Raw genomic sequence first — 9,551 nt, 5'->3', positions numbered from 1 at the left:
ACCTTTACCCTTGATCAAAACTTGTCTTGCCATCTTTCTTTTTTAGTTATAAAATGGATGTTGAAAGGTTTGATAAAATTTCATGTTGCTTTTAAAATTCAGCATCCTTATTTTCACATGAGCTTTGTTTCAATGAACATTTGCATTTTTTGTTCCTTAGTGTATCTTCCTTTTCTTATTTGATGAAATTATATGCATAATCTTTCATTGTTGTTTTTCAGCCAACCCTTATCTTATTAGTTTCATTCGCTAGTTTGTTGGTAGGGTGATGTTGTGTTGATGAGGGAGTATGAGATGTTCTTGTTGAGAAAACCCATAGTTTTGAGATAATATCAAGTCCTAGTTTTGACCAAATCAAGTTAAAACCTTGAAGGACTTTGATCCTCAACCTCTAATTCTAGATTTTTAAGATAAGTCAACCCTGAGATGAATCCCTTAGTGGAGTAGTTTAGAGAGTAAGTGTGTCAACCTTCCCTATAAACTAGTGGTAAGAGCTTTGAGTGATGGTAAGAACCAATAGTTCCTCAAATAGAAACCTTGTACCTTAGTATGAGTTAATATTATGGTTTTGAGTGAGGATGGAGACCTTAGTGTATATAAGTGATCGGAAGGGTGAAGACTAGGTTTTGGGTATAACCCTATCATGTGAGACACCCGATAATCATCGGAGTAGGTAGAGTTAAAAGTCTAGAGGGAAAATAACATGTTATATCCTTAGTAGTGACCTACACCTTCCTATGTTTTTCAGAACATGTTGAGATGTTTGTCAAACATCTTTTAGGTATATGGTTTAAAAACCTCGTGTAAAAGATTGTTGATTTTTTAAATCATGTTGAAAGTTTTGATTTGTCTATCTTTTTTTATGTGATTTGAAATCTTTCTGAAAAATGGATCAAAATGTGGTTGGTGTTTTTAAACTTGTTGGAAGTTTAAGTTCACCCTTTTGTTTTTTAAAGACTCTCTTTTGAAGATGGATATATATGCTTTATGACAAAATGTGTTTTCACTAATGGACTGATGATGATGATGTTTGATGGATAGATCATGATCATGATGATTGATTGATTGATGATGACTAATGAATTGATGATTCTTAATTATGAGCTGCTTTGTTATATAAATTTCTAAGATTTATGTCTTAAGTATAATTTCCAAATATTATATTATATATGTATATGATGATTGTCATTTATGTTTTAACTGTTAAGTTTTATCCTGTTTCAGTATTCTTATTTTTTGTAAGCTTACCCTTACATTGTTGCATATATGGTTCGTTCTTGTGATGATCTCATATCTGACGTATGTGGGGAGCAGATGATTAGGAGGTGGATCCTTCCTTTGGAGGCATGGTGCATGGGCATGATTGGCCATGAAGATGTGGTCCTTCTTGTGTTGTTCTTCGTTAGTTTTATGTATAGTGTTAAATGACTCAGAGTTTAGGTAGTTTATCTTTATAGAGTTGTTTAAGCTTATATGCATGTTCTGAGGAGATTTAAGTTGCTCTAATGTTGTATATGATTATGTTATGTTGGAGTGCCATAGGGCACAAGACATTTTCAGTTGTGTATATATATCATGTGTTGTTTTATTTTGATATCTTGCGTTTTAGCATTTTGGCTTTAAAATGCAAAAAAATTACTAGTGCTTTCATAATTAAATTAATAGAAGATTTTTAAATGAATTAAAATAAAGTTTTTCGCTAAAATTAGGTCTTAATTCCATGTATGGCGATAGGTCATTATAGTGTGTACTTAGATGCGCCTTGATTTTTATATTAACTTGATTTTATATGAATGGTTATGGTTAAAAGTAGAATGAAACAAAAAACAAATTGTTTTTATTACTTTAACTCTAACTTGACTTTTCTCAATTTAAAATAATTTTATATTTGTTAGTGTGTTGGATAACATACAAAATGAACTGTACTCCCCAAAATAAAAAATTGTGTATATTTTTTAGTGTGTTGAATAACATACAAAATTAACTCTACTACACAAAATCAAAATTGTGGGGATACTATGAAAAAGTAAAAATAATTTATTATTTTACCTTTAACATAAAAAATAATTAATTATTTTTCATCATGACACTAACTTAAACACACATTTTAACAATCAAACATCATATCTTAAATTTGAGTCAAACCAAATTTGACTAGACTCACCATGCATTATCATTCAAACCAACATGTAGTTAGTGTCCCTTTGTTCATCAACAAGCATCTCTTTGAGGAACTTTTCTCTATCATTTTTTTGTTTAATTTTATTTAACAAAAGGGGTAAGAAAATGGTCTCTTTTAAGTCACAAAACTGCTAATAAAATTGATAGTGGTAATTGGTCCTATTTCATCTACTGGAAAAAAAACACAGTTAAATTGATTGATCTCTCAATTGAGTGTTATTATTATTCATATTCATATTTCATACCTCCATGAGGGAATCAAAAGGACCATCGTATTGGGCAAAGGGCAGTACATCTACCCATAAAGTGGTCGTTACTTGGATCGTAGACATGCCACAATGATGGTCTTGCATCACTTATATATATGCCCTATCATTGCACCCTGTCTCTGCAAGAGTGTGTTTGTGTGTGCTTGTTTGTGTCACAATAAGGGTAGGTTATCTTTTCTTCATTGCACAACTTTCCCAGCTTAAATTTCGCAAGCATAACTTATGTTGAATGACATCCTTACTGTGTGGAGCATCTGGCTCATTATATATATGATTAGGGACTTTGTGCAATCTAGTAAATAGAAAGGTCACAATCATATGCACGACCAAGGTAGTAGGTAGCTTATCTGTAATTAGGATTCGTATCTTCAAAAGAAGATAGTGGCAAAAACTATGTAATACATGAGTACTATATGGAACTATATATTTAGATGGACCAAGACCTTATTCAATTATTTACATCAAAATAAATGAATGCGTGCATTTTATGCATACTCATACAATAAACAACATGTGCAAAGAAATCATTTAGGTAGATTTTCTATGCTTTTAGTTTGATCAACTTAACTAATGATCTCAAATTTAAATTTTGGATATACAATTGTGTTAAATACTCAAAAGGAGAATTTTACTACATATAATAGTCTTATTTGACTCGAGCATAGGAAGTTTTTTTTTGGGAAAAATGTAAATTATATTAAACCCAAAATGATACAATAATAAACGGGGCATACCCCGCAGTTAAAGATAATCAAAAGTCTCCTTAATACAAGAAGACCTATATCAAGATGCTAAAACAAATGCAACAGGTGCGCTTGTCTATACATAAGAAACTTAATCTTGCTAATAACCTCTATTACAGAAAATTGATAATCTTCAAAAATCAGCTTATTCCTAGACAGCCAGATGCAGTAGACTGTAATTGCTATAGCCAGACAACGTAATTTTCCTTGAACACCTGATGTGGATCTGCCCCTAATTAAAGAGTCAGTAATGCGCTGTAAAGAAGTGAAACGCCTGCGGAAAGGAGCCAAATCACGAATGTGAGCCCAAACTTGGAGATATTTCCTGCAAGAAAAGAACAAATGAGCATTTGACTTAGCCTCATTTGAACATAAAGGGTAGAGGGAACCCTTGTTCAAAAAAGCAACTTTGTCAAGAGTAAGCAGCCGGTTCCTTTTAGCAAGCCACAGAATGAAAGACATCTTAGGGGGGATTACTGGGTTCCATCTAACAGAACAACAACTAACAGTAGGCTGAACACCTCTAATGTATTCATAGACTTTGCCAACAAGAAATTGTTCATTGGTGCTCCAAGATTGAATCCTCTTTTTGGCCTCTTCCGTACTTAGCTCTTTGGAGATAATAAAGTCCCTTATTTGAATGATTTTCTTTATCAAAACTGAATATGATGAAGAAGTATTGTAATTCCACATATCGCTCCCTCTGAAATAGTAATGGTGAACCCACCGAACCCATAGAGAATCTTTCTTACAATGAAAGTCCCACAGGATACGGGAAAAAAGCGCAAGGTTCCAGTCCTTGAGATTAAAAAGGCCTAAACCCCCTTCTTTTTTCGGAGAACAAACTACTGACCAAGCAACCAAGGGCTTGTTTTTGCCAATATCCGCTTTGCCCCACAGAAAATTACGGCACGAAGCGTTGATCCGGTCCAGTACAGATTGCGACAAAGGAAAAATCCCCATCCAGAAATTCACAATTCCTTGAATAACTGCTCTGATCAACTCTAACTTACCTGCATAAGATAAAGACTTCTTGCTCCATCCCTGAATCAGGCCAGTAATCTTGGAAAGCAAGGGAGCATAATGACATACATTTAATCTAGATGATAAAGGGGGAACACCCAAGTATCTAAAAGGGAAGTCACCCAAGCTAAATCCAGTAAGCTGCTGAATATGAGAAAGCTCATGAGGCCTAATACCGGTTGATTATATGACAAATTTATCAGAGCTGATGGAAAGCCCTGAAACCCTACAGAAGTGCTGAAGCTTGGCAAACATAGTTGACACAGAAGGGATATCTCCTCTAGATAGAAGCATAATATCATCTGCAAAATCCAAATGAGATAGCTGAATACTTGCACAGTTGAGATGAAATTTAAAATTGGCATCATCCTTGAGGCTGCTCATATATCTGGAAAAGTACTCCAAACAGAGCACAAACAGATAAGGGGAGAGAGGATCCCCTTGTCTAAGACCCCGCTGCCCTTTTAAGTGACCATAAATGGATCCATTGACTGCCACACTAAAGGAAGTGGAAGAAACACATTCCATGATCCAAGTACAGAACTGGGCTGGGAAGCCAATAGGAAGTTTGGACATATCTCCCATGGTGACCCTTCTAGACTCGCTTGACATTTTAGTGAAACACTTGGTGATTTCATTACTTAGTGTTGCTGCATTTTCCAAAAATAGATAAAGTAAAATATTTTTGTACCCAAATTTTTGTACCCTATTGAGTCATTTAGATGGACATTGATCTTTTTATGTCACTATGATAATGTGTGTATTATAAGAAAAATACAAAAGCAACTATTAACTTAACAACCTTTATATACTATAGTCTATAGAGTCTATGTTATATTCATGGCATGGGTAGTCTACATGGATCTTATGTTCAAACACTAAATTAAAATAGGGTCTATTATATCTATTTTTGTATATTTTCTTTCTTTTAACATAACAGTGTTGTGATATTTAGTGATATAAAGATTGAAGTCAGATTTTGATGAGTGCCCTTAAATGTTGGGATCTCTATTTTCTATAAACGGTGCATATAATGGTGACTCAATGGAGGCTCCTTAAAGTTGGTTTTAATTAGGTTAAATAGTCACTTTTTTCCTTAAATGTGTAATTCGTTAAAAAATGTTTCCTTAAAAAATAAAAATACAAAATTTAGTCCCCGAGAGTATAGAAAGTGCGACAAATATATATGGTTGTTAACTTTCGTCTGTCATCGTTAATAAAATAGGCTATGTGACATAGAGGAACAAATTTGTCACTGAAATGATTGTCAACATGACTATCTTTAATTGCCAACATAGGGACATATTTGTCATATAAGGGAGTGTTTGGTTTGACTGTTTTCTGTTTTCATTTTCACTGGAAATAGAAAATGGTGATGGAAATGTGTTTGGTTGGATTTTTGAAAACATTTTCAGTGAAAATATTGTAGAAGCATATATGATATAAAGTTTTGATGATGCCCAAGATAAACGCTTCTCAAGTTTAATCCAAGTCAAGAGTCACAACTCTTTAGAAAATAACTCCCAAGAGTCATAACTCTTCAATCACAACTCTTCAGAAAATAACTCCCAACAGTCACATCTGTTCAAGAGATTTTTGAATGGTCATCAAAGGCCTATAAATAGGTGACTTGGGACACGAAATTCCAAATAGAGTTTTTCTGAACTAAATTGTCTTATCCTCTCAAAAATATTCCTTGGCCAAACACTTGTATTTTCAATAAGGAATCTTGATTGATATTCAATTGTAATATCTTTCTCTTAAAGAGAGAATTCTTCTTCTTCTTATTCAAAGAGATTTGGTTAAGAGACCGAGGGTCTCTTAAGATGTAAGGATTTCTGAACACAAGGGAAGGGTTGTCCCTGTGTGGTTTAGACTTTGTTAAAAGCATTTTACAAGATAGTGGAAATCTCAAGCGGGTTGCTTGGGGACTGGACGTAGGCACAGGGCGTGGCCGAACCAGTATAAAAACTGAGTTTGCATTCTCTCTTCCCTTAAACTTCTTTTATTTATTGTTATTTATCTTTTGCTTTAAAGAAGTTTATTTTGAATTGTCTTTTGAGTAATTCATAATAAGGGTGCATTGTTAATCCCAAAAGAGAGAGTGAAAGTTTTAATTGGGGAATAGTTTTTGTATCTTAATTCAACCCCCCCCCCCCCCCCTTTTAAGATAACTGAGGCCACTAGTCTAACAAGTGGTATTAGAGCTTCATTCTTGTATAAAGTTTAGAAGTTTCAAGAATAATGGCCTTAGCAAACTATTTATTTCCCGAAGGGAATTCTATAAATAGGTCTCCCATTTTTAATGGCGTGGGTTACCATTATTGGAAAACCCGCATGCAAATTTTTATAGAGGCTATAGATCTTAATATCTAGGAAGCCATAAAAATTGGACCCTACATTCCCACTATGGTGGCAAGGAATACAACCATAGAAAAACCTAGGGATCAATGGAGTGAGGAGGAAAAGAGATTAGTTCAATACAATTTAAAAGCCAAAAATATCATTACATATGCATTAGGAATAGATGAATACTTTAGAGTGTCAAATTGCAAACATGCAAAAGATATGTGGGATACCTTGCAAGTAACCCATGAAGGGACAACAAATGTAAAAAGATCTAGGATAAATACTTTAACTCATGAATATGAGTTATTTAGAATGAATCCAAATGAAACTATACAAGACATGAAAAAGAGATTTATCCACATAGTAAATCATCTTGCATCTTTAGGAAAAATATTTCCAAATGAAGATCTTGTCAATAAAGTGTTAAGATGCTTAAGCAGGGAATGACAACCAAAGGTAATGACCATTACTGAATCTAGAAATCTTACTAGCATGTCTCTTGCTACCTTGTTTGGAAAGTTACAGGAACATGAAATGGAATTGAAGAGATTGAATCAACATGAGGAGAATGATAAGAAGAAAAAAGGAATTGCTCTTAAAGCTTCATCTTCAATGCAAGAAGAAATTGATAAGGAGGATTCAATTGAAATAGACGAAGATGATGATCTTAGTCTTTTTGTAAAAAGATTCAACAAATTTCTAAGAGTCAGAGGAAATCAAAGAAGATTAAATTTTAAATAAAAAAGAAGGGCAGAAGATTCATCTTCTACTCCAAAATGCTATGAAAGCAATCAACCTGAACATTTGAGGGTTGATTGCCTAATATTCAAGAAAAGAATAGAGAAATCTGAAAAGAAAGTTGTTAATGAAAAGAAGGAAAAGAAGGCCTACACTACATGGGATGACAATGATATGGACTCATCTGAAGATTAAGAAAACGAAATTGTAAACCTGAGTCTAATGGCCAAGAGTTATGAAAGCGATGAAGAGGTATCCTTGAAGAAGAGTTGGTACATATATAACGGATGCTCTAAACATATGACGGGAGATGCATCAAAGTTCACTCATATCTTTCCCAAGAAAAGCGGACATCTGACTTATGGCAACAACAATAAAGGTAGAATTCTTGGAGTTGGAAAAATAGATGATGTTTCAAAATCAATAGAAGAAATGCATATTCATCAAAAAGATCACAAAGGCAAAAAAGATGTAAATAATGAAGATTTTCACAATGATTAAATCAAAACAAATGCTGATCTTCCAAGAGAATGGAGAACTTCTAGATATCATCCTTTTGACATCATCATTGGTGATATATCGAAAGAGAATTCTCTCAAGACATGCAAAGTGAGTTTGAAATGTCAATGATGGGAGAACTAAATTTCTTTCTTGGGTTGCAAATCAAGCAAACCAATAATGGAATTTTTGTCAATCAATCAAAGTATTGCAAGGAATTGATTCACAGATTTTGGATGGAGAATGCTAAGCATATGGCCACACCAATGAGTACTGCTTGCTATTTGAATAAAGATGAAACCATTCAGTCAATAGACATTAAGCAATATCAAGGTATGATCGGATCACTTCTTTATATATTTGTTAGCAGAGTAGATATAATGTTTAGTATGTGTATGTGTGCTAGGTTTCAATCAAATCCCAAACGATCACATCTTAGTGGCGTTAAGAGAATTATAAGATATCTGTTAGGCACTATGAATATAGGATTATGGTATCCTAAAAATTCCACATGCAATTTAATAGGATATTCTGATTCCGACTTTGCCGGTTCTAAAACTGATAGAAAGAGCATCAATGGAACTTGTAATTTCATTGGATCTGCTCTAGTTTCTTGGCATAGTAAGAAATAGAATAGTGTTGCTTTATCCACTGCTGAAGCGGAATACATTTATGTTGGCAGTTGGTGTGCCCAAATTCTTTGGATGAAGCAACAACTTTCTAATTATGGAATATTTCTTGATCATATTCCTATAAGATGTGATAACACGAGTGCTATAAATCTATCTAAGAATCTTGTTCAACACTCAAGAACCAAACATATAGAAATAAGACATCATTTTCTTGAGAGATCATGTTCAAAAGGGAGATTGTGTTCTAGAATTTATTGATACAAAGAATCAGTTAGTTGATATCTTTACAAAACCTCTCCCTAAAGAAACATTCTTTACTATTAGGAGAGAATTAGGTCTTCTAGATGTCAATGATCTAGGCAATAGGTAACTCAAATTGAGTTTTATCCTCCTTATGATCAATAGATTGTTTATGAGTCTAGTTGCTTGTGTTATTTGATTTTGTTTGTGATTGATGATTGTTGATTGAATGTGTTTGATTGTGCTTGTGATTGAATGTTTTTTTGATTGTGTTTGTGATTGAATATGTTTGATTTTGTTTGTGATTGATGATTGTTGATTGAATGTATTAGATTGTGCTTGTGATTGAATGTGTTTTGTTTCTGATTGAATATGTTTGATTGTGTTTGTGATTGATGATTATGTGTGTATTTGACTTGAAATAGTTAGCTTTAAGTGACAAAGCCTTGTTTAAAGGGTTCGGTAATCGATTACCATTCCATGTAATCGATTACATAAGAACAACAAGGTTGTAATCGATTACAGAAGCTTGTAATCGATTACCAATAGGCACTATTAGTTACAGGATACTCCTGTAATCGATTACAATGGCCTGTAATTGATTACAAGGCGTCCCTGTCTATAAATATCTGCATTTTCGCAGAACCCTTATTCTCCCCTTTTGTGTGACGGCGCAAAACCTTCCCCAATCTTCAAATCCATGTATCTCTCTCATTTCTTCACCAAATCACTTCAAACAAAGCCCGATCTTCATCATTTTTCATTCACTTTCAAACTCACCAATCAAAATCCGCTGCAACATCTTCAAATGGCAGAAGCATCGAAGAAGCAAAAAGGATCTTCCTCCACCACCACCGCTGCTGGCCATTGCTGCCAAG

The sequence above is a fragment of the Glycine soja genome, chromosome 18 (genome assembly GCF_004193775.1).
Source record: "Glycine soja cultivar W05 chromosome 18, ASM419377v2, whole genome shotgun sequence".
Taxonomy (NCBI): domain Eukaryota; kingdom Viridiplantae; phylum Streptophyta; class Magnoliopsida; order Fabales; family Fabaceae; genus Glycine; species Glycine soja.
The sequence above is the reverse complement of the archived record's forward strand: the minus strand, read 5'-3'. Positions refer to the sequence as shown.